The sequence below is a fragment of the Lolium perenne genome, chromosome 2, assembly GCF_019359855.2.
Source record: "Lolium perenne isolate Kyuss_39 chromosome 2, Kyuss_2.0, whole genome shotgun sequence".
Classification (NCBI taxonomy): domain Eukaryota; kingdom Viridiplantae; phylum Streptophyta; class Magnoliopsida; order Poales; family Poaceae; genus Lolium; species Lolium perenne.
In genome coordinates this window covers 139,385,551-139,400,161 of record NC_067245.2, presented here as the reverse complement: position 1 = coordinate 139,400,161, position 14,611 = coordinate 139,385,551, and positions in this window count along the sequence as shown.

Here is a 14,611-nt window from a genome sequence, read left to right as displayed (position 1 = left end):
GATCCATGGTGGAAGTTTCAGTTTTGGACAATATCCTCAATCTCATATGAGAAAATTAATTGTTGCTACATGCTTATGCATAAAAGAGGAGTCCATTATCTGTTGTCTATGTTGTCCCGGTATGGATGTCTAAGTTGAGAATAATCAATAGCGAGAAATCCAATGCGAGCTTTCTCCTTAGACCTTTGTACAGGCGGCATAGAGGTACCCCTTTGTGACACTTGGTTAAAACATGTGCATTGCGATGATCCCGGTAGTCCAAGCTAATTAGGACAAGGTGCGGGCACTATTAGTATACTATGCATGAGGCTTGCAACTTGTAAGATATAATTTACATGATACATATGCTTTATTACTACCGTTGACAAAATTGTTTCTTGTTTTCAAAATCAAAGCTCTAGCACAAATATAGCAATCGATGCTTTCCTCTTTGAAGGACCTTTCTTTTACTTTTATTGTTGAGTCAGTTCACCTATTTCTCTCCACCTCAAGAAGCAAACACTTGTGTGAACTGTGCATTGATTCCTACATACTTGCATATTTCACTTGTTATATTACTCTATGTTGACAATATCCATGAGATATACATGTTACAAGTTGAAAGCAACCGCTGAAACTTAATCTTCCTTTGTGTTTCTTCAATGCTTTTACTATGAATTATTGCTTTATGAGTTAACTCTTATGCAAGACTTATTGATGTTTGTCTTGAAGTACTATTCATGAAAAGTCTTTGCTATATGATTCATTTGTTTACTCATGTCATTTACATTGTTTTGATCGCTGCATTCATTACATATGCTTTACAATAGTATGATCAAGATTATGATGGCATGTCACTCCAGAAATTATCTTTGTTTATCGTTTACCTGCTCGGGACGAGCAGGAACTAAGCTTGGGGATGCTGATACGTCTCCGACGTATCGATAATTTCTTATGTTCCATGCCACATTATTGATGTTATCTACATGTTTTATGCACACTTTATGTCATATTCGTGCATTTTCTGGAACTAACCTATTAACAAGATGCCGAAGTGCCGATTCTTTGTTTTCTGCTGTTTTTGGTTTCAGAAATCCTAGTAAAGAAATATTCTCGGAATTGGACGAAATCAACGCCCAGGGTCCTATTTTGCCACGAAGCTTCCAGAAGACCGAAGAGGAGACAAAGTGGGGCCACGAGGTGGCGACACCATAGGGCGGCGCGGCCCAAGCCCTTGCCGCGCCGACCTATAGTGTGGGCCCCTCGTGACGCCCCTTGACCTGCCCTTCCGCCTACAAATAGCCTTCGTCGCGAAACCCCAGTCACCGAGCCACGATACGGAAAACCTTCCAGAGACGCCGCCGCCGCCAATCCCATCTCGGGGGATTCAGGAGATCGCCTCCGGCACCCTGCCGGAGAGGGGAATCATCTCCCGGAGGACTCTACGCCGCCATGGTCGCCTCCGGAGTGATATGTGAGTAGTCTACCCCTGGACTATGGGTCCATAGCAGTAGCTAGATGGTTGTCTTCTCCCCATTGTGCTTAATTGTCGGGTCTTGTGAGCTGCCGAACATGATCAAGATCATCTATCTGTAATTCTATATGTTGTGTTTGTTGGGATCCGATGAATAGAGAATACTATGTTATGTTGATTATCAATTCATGTCTATGTGTTGTTTATGATCTTGCATGCTCTCCGTTATTAGTAGATGCTCTGGCCAAGTTGATGCTAGTAACTCCAAGAGGGAGTATTTATGCTCGATAGTGGGTTCATGTCTCCGTGAATCTGGGGGAGTGAGAGAAACCTCTAAGATTATGGATGTGCTGTTGCCACTAGGGATAAAACATTGGTGCTATGTTCGAGGATGTAGTTACTGATTACATTACGCGCAATACTTAATGCAATTGTCTGTTGTTAGCAACTTAATACTGGAGGGGGGTCGGATGATAACCTGAAGGTGGACTTTTTAGGCATAGATGCATGCTGGATAGCGGTCTATGTACTTTGTCGTAATGCCCAATTAAATCTCACTATACTCATCATAATATGTATGTGCATGGTCATGCCCTCTTTATTTGTCAATTGCCCAACTGTAATTTGTTCACCCAACATGTTGTTTATCTTATGGGAGAGACACCTCTAGTGAACTGTGGACCCCGGTCCAATTCTCTATACTGAAATACAATCTACTGCAATACTGTTCTACTGTTTTCTGCAAACAATCATCATCCACACTATACATCTAATCCTTTGTTACAGCAAGCCGGTGAGATTGACAACCTCACTGTTTCGTTGGGGCAAAGTACTTGGTTTGTGTTGTGCAGGTTCCACGTTGGCGCCGGAATCCCTGGTGTTGCGCCGCACTACATCTCGCCGCCATCAACCTTCAACGTGCTTCTTGACTCCTACTGGTTCGATAAACCTTGGTTTCTAACTGAGGGAAACTTACTGCTGTACGCATCACACCTTCCACTTGGGGTTCCCAACGGTCGCGTGCTGTACGCGTGTCAGTGCATAATCAAAAAATCACATATTCAGAGGTGACACAATCATTCTTAACACTTCTGGACATTGCTCAAAGCTACTGAAAGTTAATGGAACAAAGAAATCCATTCAACATAGCAAAAGAGGCAATATGAAATAAAAGGCTCTGTAAAAACAGAACAGTCCGTAAAGACGAATTTTTTAGAGGCACTTAACATGCTCAGATGAAGAAGCTCAAATTGAATGAAAGTTGCGTACATATCTGAGGATCACTCATGAATTTTCACTGATTTTTCTGAGTTACCTACAGAGAGACCTACTCAAATTCGTGACAGCAAGAAATCTGTTTCTGCGCAGTAATCCAAATCTAGTATCAACCTTACTATCAAAGAATTTACTTGGCACAACAATGCAATAAAATAAAGATAAGGAGAGGTTGCTACATTAGAAACAACTTCCAAGACACAACAAAACAGTAGCAAAATAAAAACATGGGTTATCTCCCAAGAAGTGCTTTCTTTATAGCCATTAAGATGGGCTCAGTAATTTTAATGATGCTCACATAAGGATGAGAATTGAAGCAAAGAGAGCATCAAAAAGCAAGTATGAAACAAATTTAAGCCTAACTCGCTTCCTATGCATAGGAATCTTGTACACAAATAAATTTATGAGGAGCAAAGTGACAAGCATAGGAAGATAAAACACGAGTAACTTCAAGATTCTCAACATAAAGAGGGGAAACTTAATATTATTAAGATGCATATAACCATGATTCCCTCTCTCATAATAACTTTCAGTAGCATCACTGATGAAATCCACAATATACCCATCACTTAAAACATTCTTATCATGGTTCATATGCATAAAAGTATCATTAATTTGGGCATAAGAAAAACTCTTCTCATTAATAGTAATTGGAACATGATCATTATCAAGAATTTGAACATGGTAAACAAGTTGCATACTAAGGGAATGGTTTTTGGCAATCCCATCATAACTATTACAAGTTTCATAAGGATAATTATAACCTGTGTCATAGCATTCTTTACAATAATTGTCAAAGATTGGAGGCATAGTGTCATCATAAGAAATAGAATAATTATCTTCCACATTATGTTCATCTGTAACCATACCATCATTGTTACTAGAAGGAGATGTATCAAACATATAATCATCAGTAGCAAAAGGATTTTCGAACACCTCATCCCCAAGCTTAGAGCTTTCTATATCATTATGGGAGGAAGCATGGATAGTACTGATACTATGGCAATTATTAACATCATAATTTTCAGAATTAGTTTCCCAGAGATTTTCAATATCAAAAGTAGTGTGCTCTTCTAAATCATTATCACTAATGTAGGTAAAGGGCATAGGAAGATCATTGTACTCAGATTCATTATCATAATAATCATTAGGAGCAACATACTTACGATTACCTATTGTTATCTCATACACGCTGGGATGTGCCGTTACCTCTTTCTTTTTTATTCCCCCTCTTCTTCTTCTTCTTCTTCTTCTTCTTCTTCGTTCCCTTCTTCTTGTTACCTTCTTTAGAAGGAAGAGGCTTGAAGGGAGGCTTCTCCACATAACCTGATTTACTTCCAGAAACAATAGAAGAAACTTGGGAGGGTTCCTCCTTTTCATTAATAAGTTCAAAACACACAGCGGTCCTATCATGTTTTGGCAAAGTGTCATCTTCTAAAATATTTTGTATGTAAGTATTTGTATGGAAATTATTAATGCAATAAGAAAGACACCCATGCAGGACACTATTAATATCAAGATCACTCATATGTAACAAAGAAATTTTTCTTGATAACTCTTCACACCCAAAAATAAAGTAAGTTCATCATGCTGATTAGGAAGGATTTCATCATCACAATACAAATTTGCAGCACTCATGGGGTTCGAATTATCATTGGAGGAGCATTGAAAATTAAAATGACCCACTCTATGGCAAAGTTCACAAATAAAAGGATAGAGGGCACAAACTTTTTCACCAAGATCATCTAGAGCCCTAAACCAGTTTCTAGTTTTTTCATTCCTATGATGGATACAATATTCATCTTCGATTTGATTAATTCCACAAGGTCTATGCATTCCACAAAAATTAACATGCTTATAAGAAACATTATTTTCAGAAGTTTGGGCATGTTTATGGCAATCATTAACAACAATTTAATTTTCCATGCAAGTGTCTTTGAAAGGTTCATGATACATGTACCAATTTTCTTTAGGAACATTAATATGAGAAGCAAAGGCTCTATAGCAATCGACCATAGTTTGAGAATCAAGACCATATTTAGCACTAAGCTCTTGAAAATCAACAGTTTTAATGAAAGACTTAATGCATTCATATTCATAGTTTATACCTGATTCTTTACCTTTGTCGTTCTCCCAATCTTCAACGTTCTCCTGAATCCGATCAAGAAGGTCCCATTTAAACTCTTCTTTATTGCGCGTGAATGATCCAGAACAAGTAGTATCCAGCAATGTTTTGTCTTGAAAAGAAAGTCTTGCATAGAAATTATCAATGATGATATTACTAGGAAGCTCATGAATGGGGCATTTGAGCATTAAAGACTTCAATCTCCCCCATGCTTGGGCAATACTCTCTCCATCATGAGACCAGAAATTATATATGCGGTTCCGGTCTTTGTAAATTTCACTTGGAGGATAGAATTTAGAATAAAATAGAGGCATAATATCCTCCCAATCAAGAGAATGCCTATTCTTCAGCAATTTATACCAATGCGCCGCTTTACCAGACAGCGACATAGTGAATAGTTTCTTCCTCACTTCATCCATAGAGATACCTGCACACTTGAATAACCCGCATAATTCATGCAAAAACAGTAAATGATCTCCAGGATGGACAGTTCCATCCCCTTCATAGCGGTTATCCATAACACGTTCAATAATTTTCATAGGTATTTTATATGGAATACTTTCAACAGGTGGATTTAAAATATCATAAGCATCATTAGAGTTATCGCATATGGGAGATAAAGTATTATCAGAGCAAATTTTCTCCCCTAAAGATGGGAGGCTAAAAAGATCATAAAAACTAGCTTCCCCAAGCTTAGACTTTTCCATAACATTAGCACTAATTGCGTTCATACTAATAACATTGCTACTAACATGCAAATAAGGATCCATAGGTTTTTTAATTTTCGCATCAAACAATTCATGTCTTAACTCGGGAAATAGATTAAAAAGCTCACTGTTATTTTCCATTATGCCTAACTAGTGAAAATAAAAACAAGAAACAAAAAGGTGCAATTGCAGGATCTAAAGGAAATAGCTTCGAGCACTCAGACACCGGCAACAGTGCTAGGAAATAGCTTAGTAGTCGGAGGATGTGAATACCTTTTACCTTACCTCCCCGGCAACGGCGCTAGAAAATAGCTTGATGTCTACGCACGCTTCTATTCCTGTAGACAGTGTTGGGCCTCCAAGAGCAGAGGTTTGTAGAACAGCAGCAAGTTTCCCTCAAGTGAATCACCCAAGGTTTATCGAACTCAGGGAGGTAGAGGTCAAAGATATCCCTCTCAAGCAACCCTGCAATTAAGATAAAAGAAGTCTCTTGTGTCCCCAACACACCTAATACACTTGCCAGATGTATAGGTGCACTAGTTCGGCGAAAAGATAGTGAAATACAAGTAATATGGATGATTGTAAGTAGTAATTGCAATCTGAAATAAAGATGGCAGCAAGCGAACATGTAGCAGAACTTGTTGGAAACGGTGTTTCAATGCTTAGAAACAAGGCCTAGGGATCATACTTTCACTAGTGGACACTCTCAACATTGATCACATAACTGAATAAATAAATGCTACTTTCTACACTCTCTTGTTGGATAACAAACACCATTCATTGTGTAGGGCTGCAAAAGCACACCTCAAGCCGGAGTAAACAAGCTCCACAACATCCGGAGTTCATATTAAAGTCACCTCTAGAGTGCATAATAGACCGTTGCAATTTAGACCGAGTACTAACATAGCATACACACTGTCACCAATAGCTATGAAAGGGGGAATAGATCACATCAATACTATCATAGTAATAGTTAACTTCATAATCTACAAGAGATTACAATCATAACCTACGCCAAGTACTTCATGATGCACACACTGTCAACTTTACATCATGGAGGAGGAATAGATTACTTTAATAACATCACTAGAGTAGCACATAGATTAATAGTGATACAAAGCTCATGATCACATAAAGATCACACCATGGGAGAGAGAGATGAACCGCATAACTACCGGTAGAGCCCTCAGCCTCGGGGGAGAACTACTCCCTCCTCATCATGGTAGACAGCAACGGCGATGAAGATGGCGGTGGTGTCGATGGAGATGACTCCAGGGGCAATTCCCCGTCCCGGCGGCGTGCCGGAACAGAGACTTCTGTCCCCCGAAATGGAGTTTTGCGATGGCGGCGGCGTCCCTGGAGTCTTTCTGGAGTTTCGTCAATTATTATAGGGTTTTCACGTCTGGGAGCATATATAGGCGAAAGGGCGGCGTCGGAGGGGCACCAGGGTGCCCTCACCACCTGGTGGCGCGGCCAGGAGTGGGCCCGCGCCCAGGTGTGGTGTGGGGGCCCCCTGGCCCATCTTTGTCTCCCCTTCGGACTTCTGGAACCTTCCGTGAAATATAAGATCGTGGGATTTTGTTTCGTCCAATTCCGAGAATATTTCCTGTGTAAGATTTCTGAAACCAAAAACAGCAGAAAACAGGAGCTGGCGCTTCGGCATCTTGTTAATAGGTTAGTTCCGGAAAATGCATAAAATCATTATAAAGTGTGAGCAAAACATGTAGGTATTGTCATAAAACTAGCATGAAACATCAGAAATTATAGATACGTTGGAGACGTATCAACCACCGCCATCTTCATCGCCGTTGTTGTCTCCCATGATGAGGATGGAGTAGTTCTCCCCCAAGGCTGAGGGCTCTACTTGTAGCTATGTGGTTCATCTCTCTCTCCCATGGTGTGATCTTTATGTGATCATGAGCTTTGTATCACTATTAATCTATGTGCTACTCTAGTGATGTTATTAAAGTAGTCTATTCCTCCTCCATGATGTAATGTTGACAGTGTGTGCATCATGTAGTACTTGGCGTAGGTTATGATTGTAATCTCTTGTAGATTATGAAGTTAAATATTACTATGATGGTATTGATGCGATCTATTCCCCCTTTCATAGCTATTGTTGACAGTGTGTATGGTATGTTAGTACTCGGTCTAAATTGCAACGGTCTATTATGCACTCTAGAGGTTACTTTAATATGAACTCCGGACGTTGTGGAGCTTGTTTACTCCGGCTTGAGGTGTGCTTTTGTAGCCCTACACAATGAATGGTGTTTGTTATCCAACAAGAGAGTGTAGAAAGTAGGATTTATTTATTCAGTTATGTGATCAATGTTGAGACTGTCCACTAGTGAAAGTATGATCCCTAGGCCTTGTTTCTAAGCATTGGAACACCGTTTCCAACAAGTTCTGTCACATGTTTGCTTGCTGCCATTTTTATTTCAGATTGCAATTACTACTTACAGTCATCCATACACTATCTCTTCGCCGAACTAGTGCACCTATACATCTGACAAGTGTATTAGGTGTGTTGGGGACACAAGAGACTTCTTGTATCGTAATTGCAGGGTTGCTTGAGAGGGATATCTTTGACCTCTACCTCCCTGAGTTTGATAAACCTTGGGTGATTCACTTAAGGGAAACTTGCTGCTGTTCTACAAACCTCTGCTCTTGGAGGCCCAACACTGTCTACAGGAATAGAAGCGTGCGTAGACATCAAGCTATTTTCTAGCGCCGTTGCCGGGGAGGTAAGGTAAAAGGTATTCACATCCTCCGACTACTAAGCTATTTCCTAGCACTGTTGCCGGTGTGTGAGTGCTCGAAGCTATTTCCTTTAGATTCTGCAATTATATCTTTTTGTTTCTTGTTTTTATTTCACTAGTTAGGCTTAATGGAAAACAACAATAAAATTAGAGATCTTTATAGTATTTATCTTGAGTTAGGACATGAGGTGTTTGAAAAGAAAATTAAAAAACCTATGGAACTTTATATGCATGCTAATGGAAATGTTATTAGTATGAACACTTTGAACACCATTGTTGCTAATGCTATGGAAAATTCTAAGCTTGGGGAAGCTGGTTTTGATGAGCATGATATTTTTAGTCCCCCAAGCATGGAGGAGAAAATTTACTTTGATGATACTTTACCTCCTATATATGATGATTACAATGATGACTATCATATTTTCAGTCCACCTACTATTGAGGAGAAAATTAATAATGATTACAATATGCTTCCTATATATGATGATTATGGTGATGAGAATAATAATGATAGCTACTTTGTTGAAATTGCTCCCACTACAATTAATAAGAAGGACTATGCTTATGTTGGGAGTAGTAATTATTTTATGCATGAGACTCATGATAAGAATGCTTTATGTGATAGTTTTATTGTTGAGTTTGTTCATGATGCTACTAGAAATTATTATGAGAGAGGAAAATATGGTTGTAGAAATTTTCATGTTACTAAAACACCTCTCTACATGCTGAAAATTTTGAAGTTACTTGTGTTTTATCTTCCTATGCTTGTCACTTTGTTCTACATGAATTTATTTGTGTACAAGATTCCTATGCATAGGAAGTGGGTTAGGCTTAAATTTGTTTCATACTTGCTTTTTGATGCTCTCTTTGCTTCAACTCTCATCCTTATGTGAGCATCATTAAAATTACTGAGCCCATCTTAATGGCTATAAAGAAAGCACTTCTTGGGAGATAACCCATGTTTTTATTTTGCTACTGTTTTGTTGTGTCTTGGAAGTTGTTACTACTGTAGCAACCTCTCCTTATCTTTATTTTATTGCATTGTTGTGCCAAGTAAAGTCTTTGATAGAAGGTTGATACTAGATTTGGATTTCTGCGCAGAAACAGATTTCTAGCTGTCACGAATTTGAGTAGGTCTCTCTGTAGGAAACTCAGAAAAATCAGCGAAAATTCATGAGTGATCCTCAGATATGTACGCAACTTTCATTCAATTTGAACTTTTTCATCTGAGCAAGTTAAGTGCCTCGAAAAAATTCGTCTTTACGGACTGTTCTGTTTTGACAGATTCTGCCTTTTATTTCACATTGCCTCTTTTACTGTGTTTGAATGGATTTCTTTGCCCCATTAACTTTCAGTAGCTTCGGGTAATGTCCAGAAGTGTTGGAATGATTTTGTCCTCTCTGAACATGTGAATTTTTGATTATGCACTAACCCTCTAATGAGTTTGTTTTGAGTTTGGTGTGGAGGAAGTTTTCAAGGATCAAGAGAGGAGGATGATATAATATGATCAAGAAGAGTGAAAAGTCTAAGCTTGGGGATCCCCCCGTGGTTCATACCTGAATATTTCAAGAAGACTCAAGCATCTAAGCTTGGGGATGCCCAAGGCATCCCCTTCTTCATCGACAACTTATCAGGTCACCTCTAGTGAAACTATATTTTTATTCCGTCACATCTTATGTGCTTTACTTGGAGCGTCTGTATGTTTTTATTTTTTTTGTGTTTGAATAAAATCGGATCCTAGCATTCCTTGTGTGGGAGAGAGACACGCTTTGCTTGTTCATATGAACACTGGTGTTCTTAGCTTTTAATGTTCATGGCGAAGGTTGAAACTGCTTCGTTCATTGCTATGTGGTTGGAAACAGAAAATGCTTCATGTGATAATTGGTATATGGTCTTGAATAAATTTGATACTTGGCAATTGTTTTGAGTTCTCAAATATATCATGTTTAATCTCTTGCATCATGTACTTTGAACCTATTAGTGTAGAATTACTGTAGAGCTTGTTGAAATTTGGTTTGCATGATTGGTCTCTCTAAAAGTCTAGATATTTTCTGGTAAACGTGTTTGAACAACGAGGAAGACAGTGTAGAGTCTTATAATGCTTGCAATATGTTCTTATGTAAGTTTTTCTGTACCGGATCATACTTGTGTTTGCTTCAAACAACCATGCTAGCCAAAGCCTTGTACTGAGAGGGAATGCCTCTCGTGCATCCAAAACCTTGAGCCAAAACCTATGCCATTTGTGTCCACCATGCCTACCTACTATGTGGTATTTCTCTGCCATTCCAAAGTAAATTGCTTGCGTGCTACCTTTAAAATTTCATTCCTTGTCTTTGCAATACATAGCTCATGGGAAAATAGCCTTAAAAACTATTGTGGTAAAGAATATGTAGCTTATGTATCTTATTTCTTATAAGTTGCTTGTTGAGCGGTAACCATGCTTCTGGGGACGCCATCAACTATCACACTTTTGTTGAATATCATGTGAGTTGCTATGCATGTTCGTCTTGTCTGAAGTAAGGGTGATTTATCATGATTAAATGGTTTGAGTATGCATATTGTTAGAGAAGAACTTTGGGCCGCCAACCAAAGCCATGTATCATGGTGGAAGTTTCAGTTTGGACATTAATCCTCAATCTCTTATGAGAATATTATCTGTTGTTGAATGCTTATGCATTAAAGAGGAGTCCATTATATGTTTTCTATGTTGTCCCGGTATGGATGTCCTCAAGTTGAGATCTATCAAAAACGAGAAATCAAATGCGATCTATCTCCTTGGACCTTTGTACAGGCGGCATAGAGGTACCCCTTTGTGACACTTGGTTGAAACATATGTAATGCAATGATAATCCATGGAAATCCAAGCTAATTAGGACAAGGTGCGAGCACTATTGGTATTCTATGCATGAGGCTTGCAACTTATAGGATGTCTTATGCATAACACATATGAATTATTACTACCGTTGACAAAAATGTTTTTATGTTTTCAAAATAAAAGCTCTAGCACAAAAATAGTAATCCATGCTTCCCTCTGCGAAGGGCCTTTCTTTTACTTTATGTTGAGTCAATTTACCTACTTGTTTCTATCTTAGAAGCAAACACTTGTGTCAACTGTGTGCATTGATTCCTACATACTTGCTTATTTGCATTCATCATATTACTCTGTGTTGACAATTATCCATGAGATATACATGTTGAAGTTGAAAGCAATTGCTGAAACTTATATCTTCCTTTATGTTACTTCAAAACTTTCTACTAAGAATTTATTGCTTTATGACTTAACTCCTATGCAATTCTTATTGATGCTTGTCTTGAAAGCACTATTCATGAAAAGTCTTTGCTATATGATTCAGTTGTTTAGTCATTGTCTTTACCATTGCTTTGAATCACTTCATTCATCTCATATGCTTTACAATAGTATTGATCAAGATTATGATAGTAGCATGTCACTTCAAAAATTATCCTTGTTATCGTTTACCTACTCGAGGGCGAGTAGGAACTAAGCTTGGGGATGCTTGATACGTCTCCAACGTATCTATAATTTCTGATTTTCCATGCTAGTTTTATGACAATACCTACATGATTTTATGCATTTTCCGGAACTAACCTATTAACAAGGTGCCGAAGTGCCAGTTCCTGTTTTCTGCTGTTTTTGGTTCCAGAAAGGCTGTTCGGGCAATATTCTCGGAATTCGACAAACAAAAGCCAAACATCTTATTTCACCGAGACGGACCAGGACACCGAAGGGGAGACGAAGTGGAGGCCCAGGGCCCCCACACCATAGGCTGGCACGGCCAAGAGGGGGGGCGCGCCGCCCTATGGGGTGGGCCCCCCAGGCACCCCCTCGCGCCGCCTCTTCGCCTATAAAATCCCTCGAGACCTAAAAACCCGACACCAATTGACGAAACTCCAGAAAGACTCCAGGGGCACCACCGCCATCACGAAACTCCGTTTCGGGGGACAGAAGTCTCTGTTCCGGCACGCCGCCGGGACGGGGAATTGCCCCCGGAGTCATCTCCATCGACACCACCACCATCTTCATCGTTGTTGCTATCTCCCATGATGAGGAGGGAGTAGTTCTCCCCCGAGGCCGAGGGCTCTACCGGTAGCTATGTGGTTCATCTCTCTCTCCCATGGTGTGATCTTTATGTGATCATGAGCTTTGTATCACTATTAATCTATGTGCTACTCTAGTGATGTTATTAAAGTAGTCTATTCCTCCTCCATGATGTCATGTTGACAGTGTGTGCATCATGTAGTACTTGGCGTAGGTTATGCTTGTAATCTCTTGTAGATTATGAAGTTAACTATTACTATGATGGTATTGATGCGATCTATTCCCCCTTTCATAGCTATTGTTGACAGTGTGTATGTTATGTTAGTACTCGGTCTAAATTGCAACGGTCTATTATGCACTCTAGAGGTTACTTTAATATTAACTCCGGACGTTGTGGAGCTTGTTTACTCCGGCTTGAGGTGTGCTTTTGTAGCCCTACACAATGAATGGTGTTTGTTATCCAACAAGAGAGTGTAGAAAGTAGCATTTATTTATTCAGTTATGTGATCAATGTTGAGAGTGTCCACTAGTGAAAGTATGATCCCTAGGCCTTGTTTCTAAGAATTGAAACACCGTTTCCAACAAGTTCTGTTACATGTTTGCTTGCTGCCATTTTTATTTCAGATTGCAATTACTACTTACAATCATCTATATTACTTGTATTTCTCTATCTCTTCGCCGAACTAGTGCACCTATACATCTAACAAGTTTATTAGGTGTGTTGGGGACATAAGAGACTTCTTGTATCGTAATTGCAGGGTTGCTTGAGAGGGATATCTTTGACCTCTACCTCCCTGAGTTCGATAAATCTTGGGTGATTCACTTAAGGCCTTGTTTGGTACTAGTGTATCAGTGGGGATTACTGGGGATAATACTCTATAGTATTGGGTGAATTACTGCTGTCACCCAATCCCCACAAAACCCCATCCCCAATCCACTAGGTAGGGGTAGAGTATTGGGGACTGAAAAAATTACACTAAAATTTGGGGGAAAAGTGGGGATTAAACTCTCTCATACTCTAGCACCAAACATGCATTGGGGATAAGTGGGGATTTAAAATTTCGAGCGGATTATCCCCGCTAATCCCCACTAAAACTCTAGTACCAAACAAGGACTAAGGGAAACTTGCCGCTGTTCTACACTGCTCTTGGAGGCCGAACACTGTCTATAGGAATAGAAGCGTGCGTAGACATCACTCCCACACACACTTCTGGGGAAGCGAGGCCTCAAAGACATGGTGCAAAAATATGCAGGGTTCTTGTCTAAAAAAATAGAAGTGTATATATGCCATGTTTATTTGGTATTGTTCATAGAGGTATTATGTAAACCACAAATGAGATGACTATGCATGCTTTGTTTCAATCTTTTCTATCAAGGCCCACAATAACTTAATTCGGCTTGTTTTGAAATTTAGCTAGGTCGAGCAATCTCACGATGCTCTCGCCATGCTTGTTTTAATTTGTTCTAGTAGGAGGGTGTGGTGCATGTGTTTGGACATTATTATATAAAATGTACTTGGCTCGATCCACACATTCAGGTCACACACCCATGTATTTTTTAAATTATTTGTTCGATCTGTACTTCATCTACACATTGTGCCAAATTTGCATTTTATCGGATTAAGCCCAAGAAATTGTATATATATGGATGCACATTGAGATAATTCATGAAACCTTGGAAATGGTCATCCTGTCATGCATATTTCCCGCGAATGAAAACATGATTGGTGGCAGACAAGCAAAAACATATTTATGGGCGACAACCCAAAATGCACATATTTTGCAAAGTATTCATGCGTGCATGATTAGAAGTTGCATATATATACATAAAATTGGGCCATGATTGAAAAGTTTGGCATGGTTCTTGTGTAGTGGTACCAAGCTCACATGCTTGTGGGAGGAAATTTAGCTGGACGAAGTCCAACATGGCGCCAATCTACTTGAGGGTTCTTCTCTAAAACACTGGTATGGCATGTTTGGTATTTTCCCTAGATATATGTACAAAATGATGCATAATCCATGTTTTTCGATTGCCTTTTTTGAATCACGTGTGCCTTGATTTCAAATCTAGGTCAAATCACTAGGGGAGGGGGACGAATGTGTTTCTTTTTGATGCATCGCTCGTATTTCCGAGTTTTTTCTGGGTCCCACAAATTCAGGGTAGAAATCACCCCCTCCCTTCCCGCAGTAAAAGTTTTAGGCGAGTAGTAGAATGGCATGACCAACTAGTTTCAAG